Source organism: Manis pentadactyla, chromosome 14, assembly GCF_030020395.1.
Source record: "Manis pentadactyla isolate mManPen7 chromosome 14, mManPen7.hap1, whole genome shotgun sequence".
Taxonomy (NCBI): Eukaryota; Metazoa; Chordata; class Mammalia; order Pholidota; family Manidae; genus Manis; species Manis pentadactyla.
In genome coordinates this window covers 331,889-355,164 of record NC_080032.1, presented here as the reverse complement: position 1 = coordinate 355,164, position 23,276 = coordinate 331,889, and the positions used below count along the sequence as shown (strand labels likewise).

Below are 23,276 nucleotides of genomic sequence, written 5' to 3'. Positions count from 1 at the left end.
AGGTATGGAAAGGATAGGCCTAGGTTAGAGTTAGGATCCGGGGAAATGTTAGGGTGAGGATGAGTCTAAAGTTCAGGGTTACAGTGAGGTGTGGGTGACGTCGAGGGTGATGGTGAGGGGCTGAGTTCCTGGGCCGGGCCTAGGGTTAGGGTTAGTGTTCTGGTGTGGGGAACGGGAAGGATAGCATTACAGTTAGAGTTGGGGACGAGGATTAATATAAGGGCGAGGGCGAGATTGAGGTTTAGGGTTATGTTGACATGGGGGTAGCATTGATGGTGACAGCGTGGGGCCGGGTTCAGATGTCAGGCCTAGGGATAAGGATTAGGTTTCAGGTAATGGGTACGGGGTGGAAAGGATTTCGGTTAGAGTTGGGGTCCGAGGGTAATGTTAGAATGAGGGCAAGATTGAGGTTCAGGATTATGAAGAGGTGTGGGTGATGTCAATGCTGATGGTGAGGGGTCAGGTCCAGGGGCCAGGGCTAGGGTTAGGGTTATGTGTTTGTTTAGGTGTATGGCATGGAAAAGGTTACAGGTAGAGTTAGGGTCTGGCTCTGATGTGAGGGTGAGGGCGAGATTGAACTTCAGCTTTATGGTGAGGTGTGGGTTATGTCGATGATGATGGTGAGGGGTCAGGTCCAGGGGACAGGACTACGGTTAGGGTTAGGTGTTCTTTAAGGTGTACAGGGAAGATAGGGTAATGGTTAGAGTTAGTGTCCGGCACTGATGTGAGGGTGTGATTGAGGTTCAGGTTTATGGTGTGGCATGGGGGACGTTGATTGTGATGGTGATGAGTCAGGCCATGGGCTAGGGTGAGGGTTAGGGTTCGGTGTTTGGTAGGTGTATGGGGAGGATACATTTATTGTTAGAGTTAGGGTCTGGCTCTGTTGTGAGGGCAAGGGCGATATTGAACTACATTTACAGTGAGACATGGGTGAGGTCGATGATGACAGTGAGGGGTCAGGTCCAGGAGCCAGGGCTAGGGTTAGGGTTCGGTAAGGTGTACGGGGAGGATAGATTTATGGTTAGAGTTAGAGTCTGGCTGTGAAATGAGGGTGAGGATGAGGTTGAGGCCCATGGTTATGGTTAGGTGGGGGTGAGGTCGATGTGGATGATGAGGGGTCAGGTCCAGGGGCCAGTGCTAGGGTTACAGTTAGGTGTTCGGTAAGGTGTATTGGGAGGGTACTGTCACGGTTAGAGTTAGGGTCCACCTCTGATGTGAGGGTGAGATCGAGATTGAGCTTCAGTGTTATGGTGAGGTGTGGGTAACATTAATTCTGACCATGAGGGGTCAGGTCCAGGGGCCCGGGCTAGGGTTGTGGTTAGGTGTTCGTTAAGGTGTCAGGGGAGGAGAGGGTTATGGTGAGAGTTAGGATCTGATGTGTGGATGAGGGCCAGATTGAGCTTCAGGGTTGCAGTGAGGCGTGGTTGATGTCAGTGGTGACTGTGAGGTATCAGGTCCAGTGGCCAGGGCTAGGGTTAGTGTTAGGTGTTTGGTAAGGTGTTTGGGTAGGATTAGGTTACAATTAGAGTTAGGGTCCAGCTGTGATGTGAGGTTGAGGGTGAGGTTGAGGTTCGTGGTTACGATTAGGCGGGGGTGAGGTTGATGCTGATGGTGAGGGGTCAGGTCCTGGGGCCAGGGCTTGGGTTAGGGTTAGGTGTTTGGTAAGGTGGATGGGGAGGATACGGTTAGAGTTAGTGTCCAGCTCTAAAGTGAGAGTGAGGGTGATACTGATCTTCAAGGTTACAGTGAGATGTGGGTGACATCGATGGTGATGGTGAGGGGTCAGGTCCATGGGCCAGGGCTAGGGTTAGGTGTCGGTAAAGTATATGTAGAGGATAGCATTATAGATAGAGTTAGGATTCAGCTCTGATGTGAGGCTGAGGGCGAGATTTCGGTTCAGGGTTATGGTGCAGTGTGGGTGATCTTGATGGTGTTGAAGAGGGCTCAGGTCCAGGGGCCAGGATGACCAGGGTTAGGGTTAGGTGTTTGGAAAGGTGTACGGGGTGGATAGGGTTACGGATAGAGTTATGACCTGGCTCTGATGTGAGGACGAGGGTGAGATTGTGCTTCAGGGTTGTGGTGAGGCATGGGTGACGTCAATGGTGTCTGTGAGGGGTCAGGTCCTCTGGCCAGGGCTAGAGTTAGGGTTAGGTTTTTGGTAAGGTGTATGGGGAGCATCGGGTTACGGTTAGAGTTTGTCTCCACCTCTGGTGTGAAGGCGTGGATGAGATTGAGTTGCTGGGTAACCGTGAGGCATGGGTGATTTCGATGAACCTGGTGAGGGGTCAGATCTAGGGGCCAGGGCTAGGGTTAGGGTTAGGTGTTTGGTTAGGTTTACTTTGAAGATAGGGTTGTGGTTAAAGTTAGGGTCAGGCTCTGATGTTAGGGCGAGGGCGAGATTGAGGTTCAGGGTTATGGTGATATGTGGGTGATGACGATGGTGATGGTGAGGGGTCAGGTCCAGGGGCCAGTGCTAGGGTTAGGGTTAAGTATTCGGTTAGGTTTACATGAAAGATTGGTGTGTGGTTAGAGTTCAGGTCCACCTATGATGTGACGGCAAGGGCGAGATTGAGGTTCAAGGATACGGTGATATGTGGGTGATGTTGATGGTGACAGTGAGGGGTAAGGTCCCAGGGCCAGGGTTCGGGTTAGGTTTAGGTGTTCAGAAAGGTGTACGGGCAGGATAGGGTTATGGTTAGAGTTATGGTATAGCTCTGATGTCAGGGCGAGGGCGAGGTAGAGCTTCATGGTTACAGTGATATATGGGTGATGTTGATGGTGACAGTGAGGGGTCAGGTCCAGGGGCCAGGGCTAGGGTTAGGGTTAGGTGTTCAGTAGGCTTTACAGGGAGGATAAGGCTATGGTTATAGTTAGAGTCTGGCTCTGATATGAGGGCAAGGGCAAGATTGAGGTTCAGGGTTATGGTGCATGACATCGATGGTGATGGTGAAGGGTCAGGTTCAGTGATCAGGGCTGGGGTTAGGGTTAGGTGTTTGGTAAGGTGTACGGGGAGGATAGGGTTAGAGTTTGAGTTACAGTATGGCTGTGATGTAAGGGCGAGGGTGAGGTAGAGCTTCAGGGTTATGGTGTGGCCTGCGTGAAGTCGATGGTGACAGTAAAAGGTCAGGCTCAGGGTACAGGGCTAGGGTCAGGGTTAGGTGTTTGGTAAGCTGTATGGGTAGGATTGGGGTATGGTTAGAGTTAGGTTCTGGCTCTGATCTGAGGGCAATGGTGAGATTGGGCTTCAGGAATAAGGTGAGTTGTGGGTGACATCGATGCTGACAATGGGCAGTAATGTCCAGGGGCTAGGGCTAGGGTTAGGGTTAAGTGTTCGGTTAGCTTTACGTGGAACATAGGGTTGCGGTTAGAGTTAGGGTCCAGCTCTGATGTGAGGGCGATGGTGAGATTGAGCAAATTTACGGTGAAACATGGGTGATGTCGATGGTGATGGTGGGGGGTCAGGTCCAGGGGCCAGGGCTAAGGTTAGGGTTAGGTGATTGGTAAGGTTTACATGGAGGATAGGGTTGCGGTTAGAGTTAGGGTCCAGCTCTGATGTGAGGGTGACGGTGAGATTGAGCTTCAGATTTACGGTGAAGCGTGGGTGATGTCAGTGATGATGGTGAGGGTCAGGTCCAGGGTCCAGGGCTAGGGTTAGGGTTAGGTGATTGGTAAGGTTTATGGGGAGGATAGGGTTAAGGTTACAGTTCGGGTCCTGTTCTGATGTGAGGGCGAGGGCGAGGTAGAGTTTCAGGGTTACGGTGAGGTGTGGTTGACGTCGATGGTCAAGTGTTCAGGGCTAGTTTTAGGGTTAGGTGTTTGGTAAGTTTTACAGGGAGGATATGGTTATAGTTGTGTTAGGGTCTGGCTCTGATATTAGGGCGAGGGTGAGATTGAACTTCAGTGTTACTGTGTGGCGTGGGTGATGTCGATGCTTTCGGTGAGGGTTCAGTTCCAGGGGTCAGGTCTAAGGTTAGGGTTAGGTGTTTGGTAAGGTGTACGGGGTGGATAGGGTTACGGTTAGAGTTAGGGTCCAGCTATGAGGTGAAGGCGAGGACGAGATAGAGGTTCAGGGTTATGGTGAGGCATAGCCATCGATGGTGACAGAGGTAATGTCCACGGGCCAGGGCTAGGGTTTGGGCTAGGTGTTTGGTAATGTGTACGGGGAAGATAGGGTTACGGTTAGAGTTAGGGTCCGGTTCTGATATGAGAGAGAGGGCGAGATTGAAATTCAGGGTTATGGTGAAGCGTGGGTGATGTCGATGGTGATGGTGAGTGGTCAGGTCCAGGGGCAGGGCTAGGGTTTGGGTGGGTATTCGGTAAGGTGTACGGAAAGAATAGGGTTACAGTTAGAGTTAGGATCCGACTCTGATGTGAGGATGAGGGCAAGATTGAGCTTCAGGGTTATGGTGATGTGTGGGTGACATCGATGGTGTTGGTGAAGGGTCAGGTCCTCTGGCCAGGGCTAGGGTTATGGTTAGGCATTCGGTTAGGTTTACTTGGAAGATAAGGTTGTGATTAGAGTTAGGGTCAGGCTCTGATGTGAGGGCGAGGGCAAGATTGAGGTTCAGGGTTACAGTGATATGTGGGTGATGACGATGATGATCGTGAGGGATCAGATTCAGGGGCCAGTGCTAGGGTTTGGTTAAGTGTTTGGTTAGATTTATGTGGAAAATTGGGGTGTGGTTAGAGTTCAGGTCTGCCTCTAATGTGAGGTCAAGAGCGAGATTGAGGTTCAAGGATACGGTGATATATGGGTGATGGTGAGGGTTTAGGGTTAGGGTTAGGTTTCGGGTTCAGGGTTCGGGTTAGGGTTAGAAGTAGATATGTGTCTACAGAAATCTAAATGTATGTAGATAAGTAAGTACATATGTAGATACATGTAGTTTGTATTTGGGTTATCATTAAAATAAATCTCTACCCTCCCTTTGAAATGCTGATTTGAAATACAAACTGCTGTGTTAAGTGGCTCACCATCTGCTTGCATGAACTGCTCAGGTCAGTGAGGGCTGCTGTCCCCTAACTGTGGAGCGGCTGGCTGTTGTGGTGTGACCGCACTGGAGTCTCCGAGGGCTGGCCCTTACTGACCCACTCGCATGGTCTCCTGCAGGAAGAGACTGACTGGCTTTCAAAAGAATGACAGTTTGGCCAACACCTGGACAGGCCTGTCCCCCTTTCTTATCACATTTACAGTTGTGTATCTTTCCTCTGTGCCTCTCAGATATCTGGGTGTCTGCACAACCCAGGACTGTGTCTCTGGGACCTTGGAAATGCAGTCCTTGGGCAGGATGGGCCTCTGACTCAGTGCTGTCAGAGCTGGTGCAGCACCCACACAGCAGGGCTCTCGTCTGCAGATACATGGACTCTAAGACCAGGTGTTTGTCTTCTGCAGTGTGAACGTCCTACAAGCTCTCATGCGTGAGCTGATGGTAAAGTGTGAATGTGGGGGTTGTAGGGAGTAACAGGGGCTCAGTCAGTAATCTCAGTTTCCTTGTTGATTGTTTTCTTGCCAGGCCACTTTACTGCCATGGAGCCAGCGTTTAAACAGCAGATAAGGAAAAGGAAAAGCAGCCAAGAAATTGAATAGGCCACTTTCATAGTTTGTTCCTAAACAATTGAATTTGATAATTAAAATCATTTGTAGTATGAGAGATAATTAAAAAACAAGGTAGTCAAAGGTAAGTTATATCTCGGTCCTAGAACTATGTGAACCAGCCTCACCCCTTGTGGGTCATTTGGCGAATGTGCCAGTTAGACTGTCATCTCCCTTCTGTGTCTCCAGTGCCCTGCTCATTCTGACCTGCAGTTCTGGGAATTCTTGCTGGTGTCAGGCAGGGTCACCACCCCTGGTGCTTCAAACTAGACCCCCTGGAGTGGGCCCAGCCAAGGGTGCTGTAGGCAGTTAGGCACTGTGTCTGCCGCTGCACGAGATCCTGGGCTGGGTGTGCGGCTGTGGGATTGCATGGGACGTGTGGGGTCAGGAACTGTGGCAGAGTTGGACTTGGTGATGGGTGTGTCTGACCCATCCAGTCAGGCTTGGGAGGCAGACCAGCCCTGTGGGGAAGGGTGCTAGCGCCCAGGCTCAAGGAACCATGACTGTTTCCCACACGGGGCAGGAAGCAAGGCCGCTCACTTCCTCTAAGCACTCCTGGACGTGCAGCCAGCCAGTTAGTGGATATTCCGCTTTCGCCTTTGCTGAGCTGAGCTGGCGCTGGGTGCTGATGGCGGGAGGGGCACTGTGCTGCCAGTCCAGGACACCTCAAGACCTTGTGGGAGTCAGTGCCATGCGCTGAGGGGCTTGGAGGCAGGCCCAGGTGGTCGAGCTGTTTGGCTGGGATGTGGTATTCCTTCTGCAGATCTATGTGCTTTGGGGAAACTGCTTTCTGGAAATAAGTGGGACCAGGGGGGCTGCCTGAGACACCCAGCCTGAGCTGGGGCTGTTCCACCCACGCAGAGGGGTTTCTGCCCTGTCGTCAACCCTTCCAGCAGCACACACTGTCTTTGGACCATGTGTTTGGAGTTCGAACTGTGTGGAGTTTGGACTGTTTGTTTGGAGAACATCATAACCTCTATATAGAGCTTGTAGCTTGAGAGAGAAAATAGTTTACATTTCAGAAGGTGTAAGTTGTAGTTACACTAATTGCAGCTGATCATCTTACACACTCCCTTACAGTAGACTCATTTTGTTATATAGACCAACTTATCAAAAAAGAATATGTTTTCTAGTGGTAGTACATCACAGTAAATTTCGTGAATATTGTATACTTTGGCTAGATTCTTATAACTGATTTTTTACTCATTCCTAATTAATATGCTGAGGGGCTGACTTGAGCTCTTCCTGTGTGCTTAATTTTCACATCACAAGGAAGATGTTTGGTGGCTTCTCCATGAATAAGTTTTTATTTTTCATTTGCACATTTGCTTTAAATTTGAAACACACCAAATTTTCCCTTAGTTGTACCCCTTAAGGCAGTGCCTCTCAAAGGGAAAATGAAACAGGATGAATTTGTCTTGCTTTCTGGCGGGAACACCCTTGGCCGGCTTGCTGAGTGACTCTCCTTCAACATCCAGCTGTGTCTGGCTCAGGCCTGGCCCACGGAGGGAGCCCTGATGTTGTGGGGAAGGTGAGGGGTGAGTGCGGTCTGTGCCCAAGCCTTAAAGCAGCAGGGAATTTATATTGTGAAGCAGCCAAAGGAGCACCTTATAATTGTTTACTGGTGATTTTAGACTGGTGAATGATTTCTGAAAATCTGTATTTCTCTTACCTTTCATTCCAGTAGACAGACAGTAACTTCTTGCATATCAAGGACTAACTGCTGTTGACTTAAATGGCCTAAAGAAAAAGCAGCTCACTAGAGCATACAAAGTTAGTTATTTAAAGCCATAAAATTTCTAACTTGATGAACTTTTTTCTGTGTTGCTTCAATAAATTAAAAATAGCAAATGTAAAAACAGAAGTTCTTTCTGTTTTTCTTTTTAGCGAGAAACCAAAGATGACACTTGGAAAGCAGACGACCTGAGGAGACACCTTTGGGTAATGTGCTCACAGAACTGAGCTGGGGTCTCTGGGGCTGGGCTGGCTTACCGGGTGGTGGTGCCCAGGTCGTGCTGCACAGTTGCACCTGCATATGGCTCATTTCAGAGACAAAGCCCTGGAAGTGGTGGGACCAGGTTTCCCAGCCCAGCCTGTGTCCCACCTTCATGGTCGGGTTTCTGTCATGGTTCAGAATTTGGGCTGTGTGTATGTGTTTGTGTGTGTAAGAGAGAGTATGTGCGTGTCTGTGTGCAGATGTGCATGCATGTGTGGTATGTGCTTGCACATGCATGTACATGTGTAGTGTGTGCATTTATCTGGTCTGTGTATGTGTACATGCATGTGTGTAGTGTGTATGGTTTCTGTGTATGTATACATGTATGTGCATTTGTGTGGTTTCCATGTGTGTATATGCATTTCTGTGTGTATGTTTATATGTGGTGTGTACATTTGTGTGTGGTCTCTACACATGTTTGCATGTGTGTGAGGTCTCTGGGTATACATGTACATGTATGTGTGGTCTCTGTGTGTATGTGTATGAGTACATTTGTCTGTGTGGTCATGTGTGTGTGTGTGCATGTGTAGAGGGGGCTTGCGGTTGGGATGGAGGCTTCCTGAGAATTTTATAAAGAGGGTCTTTGCTCCTTGAGTGGGACCAGGCAGTTCATGTCTCAGATTTAAAGCCCAGCCCAGTGTACCCTTCCTTTTCTTTTCAACCAGTGTAGAATTTTAGATTTGATTTGCCAATAGGTGTGAGGGTCTGCTAAGTGGGTACCATGGCCAGCCATAGAAATGCTACGTCTGATCCCCTTTCTGTCGGTTCTGAAAGGCTTGGTCCAGGCCCGCCTTGCTGGGCTGGCACACGGCTGGGGGTCTGTCCCTGGGTGTGACTGTTAGGGCCTGTCTCCTGCTCAGAACACACCATCAGGTGGTCCCACGGAGGAGAAGCACAGGGAATGGAAGCTGTCCAAGGAGTCAGGAGCGGACTCCCCACAGTGCAGAGAGCACAAGCCCTGGGAGAGGACCACTGGGTAGGAAGGCCATGGTACCAGGGAGCAGGCTCATGGTGAGCAGCACAGGGACAAGCAATGGGAGAGGAGAAAGGACACCTGCGAGTGGGGCAGAGAGAAGCTGAGAGAGAAGTCCCAGGAGCAGGATGCAGAAAAGCCCTGGAGCCGAGGAAAAGACAGGGACAGAGGCAAGGAGCCCCGGGCCCAGAGGGCGGAGCTCCGGCAGATGGCTGCCCCCCACGGCCTGCGGGGCCTGCAGCTCCTAGAGAGAGCGGAGCACAGGGTGCAGTCAGGTGCATGTGCAGCAGGGCCTGGGGTGGGACGTGGGCCTGTCGGGGGTCGCAGGAGTGTCCTGGGGGAACCTAGGTGCTGGCAGGTGGTGCACAGCTGGTGTGTCTCATCCTCTGCATTTTCCCATGAAGTAAAGGGCTCACAGTTTGGGGGCACTTCCTCTTTTATAATGTTCACTCATTTGTTTTGTTTTCTCTGGTGCTTTTCATAAATGTCCGAGTTCTGAGTTTGAAGCTGTGGCCCCTTTGAGTCTCACTGTTGTTTTCTTTTTGCTATTTTAGAAACTTACTTCATTCAATGAAAGCAGTAAAAATTTCTCCTTATTTACTAGAGTTTTGCTATTGAAACATTTCAGTTTTATTACCAATAAATGTCAACCCACAGTGTAAATAAAAATAATGCTCTTTGATAAAAAATAATTCATCAGAAGTACCATTTTTATTTCAGCACTATTTAATTATTATTTATCTAAATTCCTAGGAACTCTAAGGTAAAGGTGCGTATCTTCCCCCTCCATAATGGAAATATCTTCACTATTTTATTATTATACAAATAGTATATTCTCCTTATAAAAATGTGAACTAGCCAACTTCAAAAGAAAAGGAGTATATGAGAAGAAATTGTGGCAGCTCTTGGAGTCATGGGGAGCCAGGAGGGCCTGGAGGTGGGTGGGACCGTTCCCTGGTGCTCACCACTCCCTCTGCTGCTGGGGCATTGCACATCTCTGCAGACAGCCCACTGGGAGGCTGGGGGCGTCGCCTTGTGTTCTGTTGGGTGAGGTGTATTTTAACTGCTGGTTAACAGGTTCCCTGCCACTCGTTAAGTCTAACAGCAGCTACCTTACCCTCCATTGCCTCTTTTTAGGGTCATTATTTTGATGTTCTTTGTATTTATTTCCAATGGAATCTTGTTTGTCCTCAGAACATTCTTTTCCGGTCGCCTCCCGATCTTGTTTCTTCCACGCACTATTCGAGAGGGGCGCACTGGGAAGATCGTGCACTTAGACCCCGACATCCCTTCCTCCTTCCTGGGCTGCTCTCGTGTCTCCCTCATCCCCTCTGCATCTCCCCTTCTGTGAAACGGGCCCCTGTTCCGCACCACCTCTGTAGCTGCTCTCTGCCTTGGTGAATGTGTCCAGTCTCATGGTTTTAAATACCATTATCTGTTCCTGATTTCCAAGTTTTGATTCCCAGCTGGGCCTCATCCCTGTCTGGGCTTGTATGTCCTCCTGTACATGCTCTCTGATCATGTCGCAAACTTAATGACCTTCAAGCTGAACCTCTGGGATCTCTGAGACACCTGCTTCTCATAGCCTTCCCCGTCTCAGTGGACGGCTCCCGTGTCCTTCCCTTCCTCAGATGGGAAAACATGGGAATCACCCCAACCCTATTCTGTCTCGCCACCCCATTTTTTGATCCATGGTACTTCTGGCTATTAGAAGAGTGGCCAATGCCCAGCCAACGCTTTTTGAATGAATGAACTTTGTTTCAGTGATCTCTGAATGTTTAATTTTGTCCTCATCTTTAAAAATATTGATTCTCTTAGTTTAAGCCTAATGACTTTTTTTTGCATATTTGAAAGTACAGGCTGTTTCCACCATTGGGTGGTACTGTGGGTGTCAGCAGTGGTCGTGTATGGCTCTCCTGGGTCCCTCCAGGCAGGGAGAAAGGGCAGACCGTGGGTGGGACCCTGCCATGCCCTCAGCGGTGGGCTCCAGGGGCAAGGGGTGGGGCGCCTGGTGTGGTTATGAAGTTCATCCCTGAGGCGACGTTTACTTCCTTGTAGCTGGGCCCTTGGCAGAAACGTCTGCTCAGCTGGGCAGGCTCTTCTCAGAGATGGGGCCCTGCTTCCCAGGGCCTCTGCCAGCTCTGTGAGCTCCGATGGCCTTTTTTTCTGTCTGGTGCACCTCTTCAGTGTCCAGGGTTCAGTCTGACATTTTCTGGGTTGCCTCAGTGGCAGTTGCCATTGATGTCCCTCTTCACTCCATTTTAGGGTCAGATTCTAGAACTTCCCATTCTTGGGATTGGAGGATGTGTTTTAATTGAAGAATATCTTTTCATGTGTGTTAATATATACTGTGTAGTAATGTGGTACATACAGTAAAGACCAGCAAGAGGTTAGAAGATCTTTTTTATGTGCTCATTTGTGAATGTTAAATATATGTTTTATTTTTGTAGTTAGTAAAGTACAAACTGAAGAGAAGGAGATGGTAGAGGAAGACTCCAAAAGAGGAGACAGAGAGAGAGAGCAGAGACCCCGGGAGAGGAGGGTGGGCTGCGGGCCGGGCAGCGGGCTCTCGGGGCTGCTGGGTGGAGGGTGGCGTGTTCTCTGTGGAGGGCTGGCAGGCTTTGTAAAACAGAATTCCAGGCCCGAAAAGCTCTTGGCCCCATGACACTCAGTTATTTCTCTTTAGTCAAGTGTTTTTCTGTGATTCCAAGAGCAATACTTTGTCATTTTGGAAAATTTAGGAAATAATAAGAAAAAAAATGAATCCCAGCCCAGAGACAATTACTGATAATGTGTAGCTATATGTCTTAACACATTCATGTATATATATTTCTAAGTATGTATATGTCTATGTACACATACACCATTTTTCTTAAATTAGATTTTTGCTGTTTTATAAACTTTAAACTGAGTACATTTTGAGCATTCTTCAAAGTCATCATATTTCTCTATAATATTATTCTTGTGGCTGCATAATTATAATATTCAGTGATATGGACGTATCATAGTTTTCTTGACACATCTGCCTTTTTTGGATGCTTAGGTTGCTTCTGAATTTTTTAATTAAAAAGACATCCATGGGATAAAGTTTTTGTATTTATCATAATTATTTCCATATGATTAATTTCTGGAAATGAACTTGCCAGCTTAAGGTGAATGTAAACTTACCCCACTTGCTTTCCATGAAAGCTGTAATTATTTATATCATTAGAGTATGATTCCCCAGGTCCTAACCAGCAACTGGGCATTATAATTTCTAATCTCTGCTCACTTGATTCAGAAGAAAAGGACTTTCTGAGCATTTAGTAAAGGTTCCTGCCCTGCTCTTACCACTGGTGCATGTTTTCTTCCTGCCCTAGGACCACATCTTGTTGATTTTAAGGATGCTTTAAAGGTAAGCTCCCTGCTGCACATCCTATTGCCATTCTCCATTTTGAATTTTATTTGTGGAATCTTTGTTTTTGTAAGTGTGTTTAAAATTATGAAGTAGCCAAGTCTGTCTTTCATTATTTCTGATGTAATGTATACACAGCCTTTTCCCTACACCAGTGTTAATAGTCACCTGTGTTTTGTTCTGAGTACTTATAATTTTTTTTACCAATTAAATCTTTAACCGCCACAGAACTTATTTTGGTGGCGGGCTTGTGTTGGTAATCTCACTTAACAGCCGAGGAGTTTTGTCAGGGGCTTGGCACCATGTTTTCTGTAGGAAGATCACCCTGGCAGCTGAGCAGAGTGGGTGGGAGTCGGGTGGTGGGAACGGGGACCAGGGTGCACCATCACTGCAACATGCATGAAGCGCTGCGTGCCTTCCTGTGTGCTCATGTGCTTGTCCCTGTGTTGTGTCCACAGCTGCAGTACGGTGACAGTAAAGACAGCCCTCTTAAGTACTGGCTTTATAAGGAAGAAGGTGAGAGAAGACATAGGAAGCAGAAAGAGCCAGATGGAGAAAAGAAGCATCAAGAAAAAAGCAGCACAAGGAAAAGAAGAGAAAAGCATCCCAAAGAAAAAAGCAATTAATTCCCTGACAAGGAAGCAGCAGAGCAGAGTACAGAGAAACGCCACAAGGAAGGCTTCCACTTAGGTGATGAGAGGCACCGGGGCCACATGGACAGGAGATAGGCCCTTGGGACAGGAGCACAGGACAGAGGAGCCCAAGGCACTGTTTTTTGATGATCACTGCCTTTGTGGTCGCCCTGAGACCCAGAGGTCGTCTTCATGCAACCAAATGATCAGACTTGTCACCTAAAAGTAGTGACCTTGGTAAAAATGTGATTTAAGTCTGTACTGTTGACCTTTGATCAGCATTTGTTTGAAGTGTATGGGGCCACTTATATGTGGATTTTTAACTGGGGTTGGGGGTCGTTGCCCATGACTCCTGTGTTGATCAAGGGTCACCTATACGTGAAATCAATATGGGATGATTACTGACCTTTTAGGGAATAGGCAGTCTAAGGGTGTGATTCTATTACAGATGTACTTGCAACATATTCAGAAATCTGCATAAAATTTTGAATTTAACATTAAAAAGGAAGCTGACATTTTTACAAGAGGAGATTAAGTAAATAATTCAGGGTAATGTTCACCAGAATTGGTAGTGGTTTTGCAAAAAAAAAACCAAAATTTAAACTATTGATTTCAAAGGATCTAATTTTCCTCCATATATACTTACATGATCACTGTAATTGCTTAATATTTTCCTATACTGATTTTAGTATCTTTGGTTCTCATATACACTTTCTGCTGTGGTGTTTTTCTAGACTCTGAAGTGAAGCAGTTCCTTTCTCCCATTTTTTGATGTTGTTCCCTCAGGTGGAAGCGAAGCAAAAGTCAGGTCCTTGGGGGCAGAGGCTGGCACCTCTGATTGGCCGGGGCTTGTCTGGGGAGGTGTGTGTGTTTCCGGATAATCTTTTGTTCTGTGCGCTGTTTCTCAGCGCTGCACTGAGGTGCGTATTGGGGGATTCTGGCCGCCTTTTCTGTCCCCCATGCAGCAGTTTCCCCTTCATCGTGGAGGCCCCCAGCTCCAGGGCAGATCTCACTCAGCTTTCTGTGGCTCATTGTCTTGAAGTGAGCTACTGGCTGAAAATACACAGATTTTTAAAAATGTTTTCCTTACGTCTCCCAATTTTTTGGTAAGTTCTAGAGTAACATTGCTCACTAGAATTTTAATGTGAGCCACATTTGTAACTTTTAGTTTTCTAGCAGTCACGTTAAAAATGTAAAAAAGAAATGATTAATTTTAATAACATATATAACCCAGTGTTTCTTAAATATGCTTTCAACATGTAATCATTAAAATAAATTATCAATGAGACATTTAACATTATTTTTTTCACTAGAGGTACAAAATACGTGATATATTTATCCCTGAAAGATCCCAGAAGTGATCTTGAAGATATCAACAGCTTGCTTGGCTTTGATGAGGCCCTGTTTTATAACATCAACACTGAATTTATCTTGGTTTAATTTTTCAGTATTTATGGATACAATAAGATTAGTTTTCTGGACACAAGGAAGGCTTCATATTTTCTTTTGGCAATGCACCATGCTGTTTCCATCTTCTGCTCTGAGTAGCTGTGGGTAGTGATGTCTGGGTCCTGCCTTCCTGGTGCCAGTGACCCAGCAGGTCTGGCTGTCAGCTCTTCCCTCCTGGTGCGGGTCATATCACCCTCTGCTCGCTGGCACTGGAAGGAGGTATAGTCGTCCCCTCCTTATCCATGGTTTCAATTATCATGTCAGCCGTGGTCTGGAAGCCAACCTGTGGCCGTAGGTGGGAAGCTCTGCAGCAGCCTGACGCAGTGGCATGGCGCCCATGTCCTCTCCTCGCCCCATCTCATCATGTGGGCCTTCACCATCTCGCATCCTCACGGGAAGGGCGATGCAACACAGGGAGATATTTTGATGGACAGACCATATTCACATCACTTTTATTACAGCATATTTTATAATTGTGCCACTTTATTATTAGTTACTGTTCATCTCTCACTGCCTCATTTATAAATTAAACCTTACAGGCCTATAATCATTTATACATAGGAAACAATAGTACACGTCGGCTTTCTGACTGTCCTTGGTTCAGACACCCACTGGACTCTGGGACCTTGGCCCCTGTAGTGAGAGGGGAACCTGTACCGCTGTTTGCCTACTTCTCTGAGTTAACACTACTCACCCTAAGTCACGCCATTTGTATGTCAGGCTGGGGCCCGAGTCCCTCGCCACTGAGGGCAGTGCCTGCCTGGGGGGAGCAGGTGGGCTCTGGCTGCCCTGGAGATGCTCCCTCTGCTGGCTGCGCCCTGCTGTGCTCTCCAGATGGGCTCCTGGGGGAAGCCAGCTCAGAGGCATGGACGCAAGGGAGAGCCTTTAACTTTGGCGTCCCATCCAGATGAGCGTTTTGACTTGTGTTTCTGTGCTGTCCTCATACTGTCCAGCATACTTCTTCTGGACAACAGGACTTAGTATGGAGGGAGGGGCAGATTTTAAATGGCACCCTGTTTGCACTTGTTCGGGATTCCTTGCCTGTGAAGGCCGTCTAGGTTGTCAGACGCCATGGCCCTACTCTGCGTGGACAGAGGGGAGCATTTGCAGAGGGCTTTGCGGGGACAAGGATCAGACCGAGTGACTGGCTGGCCTTCTCAGGTGTTGCTCTGCATTTAAATTGAAGAAGGTTATGAAAATGCAAGAAACTAAACAGATGTGCTTCAGGCCATTGTCAGTGTGAAATATTCCAGGTAATGGTAGCTTTCAGAAATACATGCCAAACTGGAGAGCTCAAGGAAGTGGGCCTGTTCTCTTGTAAGAGGGCCGCTGGTCATGGCAGCGCTCCTCCCAAAGCCGTGCTGATGCCACCTTCCTGTCATCATCCACAGCCAGTTCCTGCTGCTAGGACGTGCCAGCTCGCCACTTCCCCTGCCCCCGGCACAGAGCCTGGCATGCCCCTGGGTGCCTCATTTGCTGCGTGGACGCTGTCTGGGATGGAGGGGCTTGGGCAGCAGTCGGCAGTGAGTCTAAAACTCCCATGTGGTGTTTCAGCTGTTTCTCCTGTCAGTTGGCAGGCACCCTCCTGACTGGTGCAGCACGTGCAGTATGTGGCCCTCAGTGTATTGTACGGTGACTTTATATAACTGTGCCAAAAGGACCATTTTACAGGGCAGTTGTAACTATAAAGTATTTGTTCAAAATAATTCCTTGGCCCCCAGGTGGTGAGATGTCCCTGGTGGTCCCCTCAGTCCTGTGGTTGTGCAGGACCATGCTGCCACCTGGAAAGTCAGCACTGACTGTCCTTGTGAAGAGCAGCCCACCTTCTGTGCGGCAGACCTCCTTGATTCTGTGGCACTTTGTCGCACAGCTGGTCACAGGGGTTTCAAGATGGAAGATGGTGGGCCTCTTGCCCAGCCCTGCCCACCTGGAGGTGCCTCTCCCTCTTCACTCTCACACGTCATAGCTGAGCCCCCCAGCCCTGTCCACCTGGCTCACCTCCCTGTCCACCTGGCTCACCTCCCTGTCCCTGTGTGGGCCGTGCACTGACATCTGCCTAGTTTCCTTCTGACCCTGACAGCAGGTCAGCCTCGCTCCCCTGGGTTTTGTGGTGGCTGCTCCACCAGCCTAGCCAAGTCCGTCCTGCCTGTGGTGCCAGAAGGTCCATACACACGTGTTTGGTTCGCCCCTCGTCCAGGAAGAAACCGAGCAAACTGGGGTGCATTTGGGCTGTCCACATGGGTAGGGAGCTGCTTAGGCTGAAAGTGGGTATGGCGAGGCTTCTTTCTGAAGGACATCTCTGACCCCAAGTGAAGGAGAGAGGCCGTATGGGAATGGTGGGTAGAGGGGAGGGCAGGCCTGGTGAGAGGCTGCAATACTAACCCCATGTGGGGAGGGGGAGGCCAGAGGACTCCTGACATGTGCTGGTGAGACATGGAGGTGCCACATTGCCTTTAAGTAGGATGCGGAAGCACAGATAGAGGTAAGAGGAGGGGCAGCTTTTTGTGCAAAATACAAGTTTTCTTAACATTTGGTTTCTGCTGCCGTCTTTGCCTGGAAACCTGGAATGTAGTTCTCCTTCGTTTTCCTGGTCACCTCTTACTCATCCTGAAGACACAGACCAGGGCAGCCTCAGGGTGGCCTGTGTAGCCACCCGACACCTCCAGAGCACCCCCAAACCTGCCTTCCCTGCAGGCTCACTGAGCCCCTCCTTTATCCCAGACCACAGGTGGTGACGCTGAGGCTGGGAGTGGATCAGCAATGAGCCAGGTGTACCCTGATGCCCAGGGGCAGGCCCAGATCTGAGCAGTCTGTCTTGCTCTAAGTGACAAGGATGGGAACGTGAGGACTTCACACATGAGCTTTTCTGTCACTGGGGCAGTTCAGTCAGCCCTTGCTGGTGTCTGCTTTAGCACACATGTCTGTGTGTCTGTTCTTGACAGTGTGGATGTGGGGATTTGTTCACGGGCAAGAAGGGAAGCCAGAGAGGCGTGCTGGAAGTTTGGAATTTGTTCATAGAAATAATTTATTTGCCATTTATTTGTATTTTATTTATTTACATATATAAATTTTTTCTTCAGTTATCAGAATTATAGAAGTTTTTCAAAAAGGATGTGTTTATTAACTGTTTTCTCTTTTTGATCATATTTATAAGTTAGCAAGGTGTTTCTTAAATAATTTGAAGTCAGGTTATGTTAGTTTTATAAATACTTAACATTTTAAAATTAGCAACATCAAATTAATCTCAGAAAACATACTTTCCCAACCCATTTGCAAGATTCAAATTTATAATCGAATTTTTTGTTATATGTTTGATTTTTATCTCTAGGAAATTGAAAAGGACATTATAAAATGCTGTAGTTTTGAAGATAATTTTGAAGTATGTATAAAAGTTAAACTTTTTGGCTTAAAAAGATTTGTTCTTAAAAATCAGCTTGAGCATAGTAACTTAGTAGTTTTTTTGTCTTTATTGTTACTCTATGTACTTCGTATCTGTTTGATACAGGCCTTTTGCCTCTGAAACGTTTGCCATACCTCTGTCAACTCTTATCAAAATGATGTAATTAAATAAATTTACAATTTAACCCATTTTCGAGTGTACTGAATTCAAACATACATATTAATATGTGTATGTGCATACATGTGTGCATATGCATGTATGCACATGTGTTTGCATGTGTATATATATCGTGTGTTTATATGTAGAGTATAAGTATTCTGTGTGAATGTGTATATATGTATGTATATAGAACATGTATAGTGTGTATATGCATGTGTGTGTTTTTAGAGTATAGTGTGTGTATGTATGTATATAGAGGATGTGTATATATAGTGTGTGCATGTGTATATGTATGTATATAGAGCATATATAGTGTGTTCATGTGTATATGTAGCATATGTATAGTGTGTATTCATGTGTATATATGTATGAGTATAGAGCATATATGTGTGTGTGTGTATGTGTATAGAGGATGTATATAGAGTGCATGTGTGTTTAGTATATGTATAGTGTGTGCATGTGTGTATGTATGTTTATAGGGTATATGTTATGTGCATGCAGAGTATATATATTGTGTGTGTGCATGTGGAGTATATACATAGTTTATATATTTGTATGCACAGATACATTCTCAGCACAAAATTGCATATTATCATTACTAAGCTCTTAGTGTATATGGTTCTACATAGTGTGGTTCCTTTTTAGAGAAAAAAATGAGTGCACAGATTTATAATTCAGTGCCATTGAAATCAATGAACTATAAAAAGCTTTCTTAGCCACAGTGAGGACTTTGTCTATTTTAAATTATGATTTGTATGAGTGTTCTTTGAAGTCACTTTTCCCTAACATTTCCAAAGTGTTGTTACTTTTTGTAGGACTATGAAGAGGACTTTGAGGTTTGTGATGGAGAGTATGATGATAGTGCTAATGAGCCAGAACTGAAAGAAAAAATAGAACTTCCTCCAGCCAGAAAAAAGCAGATACAAGAAATTCAAAAGCCATTAATGCAGAAAATGAGAGGATTGGAGAGTAGTCATTTAAACTGTTTCAGAAGCAAGGTCTGATGGCAGGTGCAAGGGAATCCAGTATGCAAATCAGTATGGTGTGTGTCCATGCGCCCAGACGGCACCAAGACCCTGCATACGTGTGTCATGGGCCGGATCACTCTAATCAGATGGCGGATGTGTAAGCATTTCAACCATGACAACACCGTGCTAGGCACTCAGCAGACACTGATGACGCATGTGTTAGGTTCCCTCAGAGACGAAGCTCAGCCAGCCTTCCTGAGGTGCCTGTGGCCAGGGCAGCTGTGAGCACTGTCACAACGGTGTGTCCTTGTGTTGTCAGCCGGTGCTGTCTGCCCCACATGCTCTTGTTCTCTGATGCCACTGTCCTTGAGGTTCCCTCCTTGTCCAGGAGGGAAAGTGGCTCGGAAGTGCCAGCAGAAGGAGCCTTGTGGTGCGGCCATGGCCAAGGACCAGGAACACGGCCCCTTTAGCCTGTTCTCAGGAGCACTTCTGAGTGAGCCTTCTCTCCCAGGGATTTTTTTTTTTATTGAAGGGTAGTTGACACACAGTATTACATTACATTAGTTTCAGATGTACAACACAGTAATTCAACATTTATATACATGATAATTCTAGGTACCAGCTATCACCATACCAAGTTGTTACAATATTTTGACTATATTCCTTATGCTATACATTACATCCCGGTTACTTATTTATTTTACAATTGGAAGTCTGTTTATATATATATATATATATATATATTTTTTTTTGTGAGGGCATCTCTCATATTTATTGATCAAATAGTTGTTAACAACAATAAATTTCTGTATAGGGGGGTCAATACTCAATGCACAATCATTAATCCACCCCAAGCCTAATTTTCGTCAGTCTCCAATCTTCTGATGCATAACGAACAAGTTCTTACATGGAGCACAAATTCTTACATAGTGAATAAGTTACATAGTGAACAGTACAAGGGCAGTCATCACAGAAACTTTCGGTTTTGCTCATGCATTATGAACTATAAACAGTTCAAATATGAATATTCATTTGATTTTTAAACTTGATTTATATGTGGATACCACATTTCTCTATTATTATTATTTTTAATAAAATGCTGAAGTGGTAGGTAGATACGAGATAAAGGTAGAAAACAGAGTTTAGTGTTGTAAGAGAGCAAATGTAGATGATCAGGTGTGTGCCTGTAGACTATGTGTTAATCCGAGCTAGACAAGGGCAATAAACATCCATGTATGCAGAAGATTTCTCTCAGAACATGAGGGGGGAGGTTCTAAGCCTCACCTCTGCTGCTCCCCATTTTCTCACCAGATGGCCCCCTCCCAGGGATTTTTTAAATGAAATTAGAAATGTATTTTGCTCAGAAATTATTGGCATCTGGTTATGTTAAAATTACTTGTAGGAATTAGGAGTAAATATTTTAAAATCAGTTAAAGTGAAAACTGACATTCATAGAAAAAATTATCACTAACATAATAGCACAGAAGGTCAAGTAGGACAATATTGAAAATATAGGGTAACATACTATTTTAAATTATTAGTAGGATAATTAGTCACCAGTACAGTTAGTGTGATTAGTAATTAATGTGATGTGATAATCCAAATGAAGGTCAGGCAGAGGGATTATTTGTGCCTGCAGCAGAGGTCGGAAACAGCTGGTGAGTGTGGATATGCAGAAAAGTGTCTAGACTTGTAGCTAAAAGATTCCCTTTTCTGGTGGTGATGTCCAGCAAGTGCTCACCCCATGCCCCTCAGTCATGGCTGTGTGCACAGGGAGGTTTTGGGAAGCATTCCCAGCTTTGCTGCGAAGTTGCTGAGAAGCATATAGGATTGTATTCCAAGTTCCTAGGTTCCTAGCCAAGCTCTGAATGACCTTTTCTTCATGTTCATGTCCTGCAATTTGCTGGGCCTTGTGTCCTTGAAGAGCATGAATTAACAAGATAAGAATCCCACCTCCCTGCACAGTATAAGGCATTGTTTTTTTAAAGAGGGCCCGGGCTGTGCGCTTGCCGCTGAGTGTGAGTGCGGAGCCAGCACGGGTGCCGCCTGCCATGGGAGGCAGTGGGATGGTGCTGGAGGGTGCTGGCTCCAGCACTGGCTGGCCTCTCTGGGCTCTGGTCCCTCATCTACAGATAGGTGGAGGGTCTTCAGGGCCATGACCATGGGGCATGCAGGGTCAGGCGCACACTGAGCATGATGTGTTAACTGCTAGTGTTGTTAACAGCCATGGCCTAGTAGGTGATAGAGTGCTCCTCGTCTACACCCTGTGTAGCCCACACCCTGCAGCCCTCTGTGGTGGTTGACCTGTTTGGTTAAAGCTGCACCCTATCCTCCTTCAGGGCCTAGGAAGCCAGGGGTCAATAGCTTCCCAGGGTGCTAGGTCATGCCATGGTATTTAGGGTTTGTATACCTCCCGAAGGTGAGCCTGAGTGCTGACAGCTGGTGCATGTGGGTCCTGCTCCATGGGCACCTCCATTCTAGTCCTAATCCTGTGACTTTGCACATGGGCCAGTTTCCTCACTTCTAAAGCAGGAACAGTGGTCAGCAGTTCTCTTAGTGTTCACATGGTGCCTCACACTTGGCAGGACTCACTGTGAGCACAGCCTGCCTTGGCCCTCATCTCGGTCCTGTGTAGATGTCCTGACAGGTGAGAATGTGCAGGCACAGGTGAGCCTCTTGCTCACAGCCACAGAGCAAGTAACAGGGACAGCTGGGCTTTCCAGCCCAGATCGGGCTGCCCCTCTGGCTGCTTGCCCCGTGGATTTGATTGAGCTGCTCATGCTCCTCTGAAGAGTCCAAACACATATCTGAAGAATGAAAAGGCAGATTAAGATGCAATTGTAATAAATACACAAACAAAGATGGGGTAAATACATACGGGGAACTATGGACATCTGCAGAGGGAAGAGGAGCCAAGGGGGTCCTGGCCACCAAGGGTGCTGGGTGGGGCTGTTCACGTAGCAGGAGCCTAGTGAGCCAGACCCATGGCTTCTCCCCCACCCAGCCTACCCCCTGCCCACTACAAAGTCTTTGGATGAACCCACGCCTGCTCTCCTGTTTCTCTCTGTGACGGAAATGACAGATTCATTAGGAACTCAACATCTGCTTCTGTTTTTCAGCTATTTTGCACGTTCATGTTCCGATTCCCTTACTAGAAGGTACATTTTTTTGTAGGGGCTGGATGGGGCGACTGGGGTGGGAATTCTTAAATATTTTTAAAACTCTTAATCATGAGATTGACTCACACAGTAAATTTGGTTTTGTTGCCTCAGAGTTTTGGATGAAATTGGCGAAGCAGGCCTGTTATGTGCTTGTGGCTGTCTAGTTGTGTGCAAAGGCCTTACTAAGTTTATCATACATGCTTCTTATTGTTTTACTCTTGATTTGTTTTGATTGTTGAAAGAAATGTTTGTTTCCCAAAAAGTCTTATCTGTACAGATAAAAACAGTTCCCCTTCCAGAGCCCCTGTTTGTGGAATTTTTGTGGATTTTGCAACAGCCTCGCACCATCAAAAGAGTCAGACTCAGGCCCTGAAGCAAAAGTAGGTATATTGGGAGATTGTGTAAAGCACAATGGTGTTTTAATGTGCTTTTCTTCAATATAGTTTAAAAACCAGGGCTTTTCCCTCATTTGTGGCTGGCTGCTGAGCTGCCCAGGCGCCTTACCTTGCACTGGGCACCTCTGGGCTGGGAGGCTGGGTGGGGGCTGTGCTCCAACCGACGTGCCCTTGGGAGGTGCCGCGTACTCAGCCGTTGGGTGCGCGCGCAGAATACGTAAGTTCGGCGGCTGCGTATTAGCTGCAGGCGCCGCCGCCCGCCATATTCAAGTCAGTAGCATCGCGAGTGCTTGGTGGAGAGACATTCCTCTCGGCTCCCTCCGTGCTTCCGTCCGCTGGCCCTGTCCGGGCGCGTCTGGCCCGCAGTCCCATTCGCTCAGGGGACCCCGCGGAGACTAGATGTTGATGGACCGTGAAGTTCTGGGCCCGCGCTTGCTTGGCTGCGCTGTCCTCCAGCGCGCACGTGGGGGCGGCACCGACCTCGTCCCCCAGCCTCGGATCGCCTCTTGGCGCCCGCTGGGCTGTTGGCGCCGCACTCGCCCCTTCTCGGCTCTCCCGCGGAGGGCGGAGGGCGGCGATCGGCCCGGTCTTGGAGCCGCTGGCCCGGCTGGACTTCAGAGACCTCGGCCAGTGATCGGCTCCTGCTCCCGTGGATCTGCGGTGGAGGGTCCAGAGCGGGCCCCGCTTCAGGGGTGACGGCGACAGCGACGGCTCTGCGGGCTGGAAGGTACGAGGCCGCGGGGCGCAGCGGGACCCGAACCGGGCGCGGGGATCCCTGCCCCCGCCTGAGGGCGCGAGGCGGCCGGAAGAGGGGGTGGCCGTGCGAGTGGCTCAGCGGGCAGCACGTAGCTGGCGGGGCTGGGAAGCGGCCGACGCGGGTGGTGGGCTCGAGGGGCCTGGCCGGGGGTTGTGAGTCTGCGCGCTCCACCAGAGGGGCCTCCCGGGAAGGGAGGGAGCAGAGCGGGTGCGCCCGGGGCGGGCGTCCGAGCATCCGAGCGGCCAGTGAAGTTCGCCGGGGCGGGGTGGGGGGAGGAGTCCGCCGGAGCTGCCGCTCCTCCGTCCGGGCCAGGGTGGTGAGGGCGGCTACCCTCTGCCCCTCGGAGCGCATCCGCCCGGCCCGGGGCCGCCCCGCCGACCTCCTCCCGCCACTCTGGCCGGG

The 23,276-nt window shown here is 48.0% G+C and overlaps 1 long non-coding RNA gene across 1 annotated transcript in view; it reads left to right on the top strand.

Annotated features, from left to right (window-relative positions):
• The window catches only part of LOC118911093 (uncharacterized), a 43,339-nt gene extending 25,723 nt beyond the window's left edge, over nt 1–17,616 (top strand). The window contains exons 6-8 of the long non-coding RNA XR_008993598.1: nt 7,478–7,531; nt 11,919–11,953; nt 12,412–17,616. This is a non-coding gene — a long non-coding RNA (uncharacterized LOC118911093). The remainder of the gene's footprint in view (nt 1–7,477; nt 7,532–11,918; nt 11,954–12,411) is intronic.
• The last annotated feature ends 5,660 nt before the right edge of the window (nt 17,617–23,276 follow it).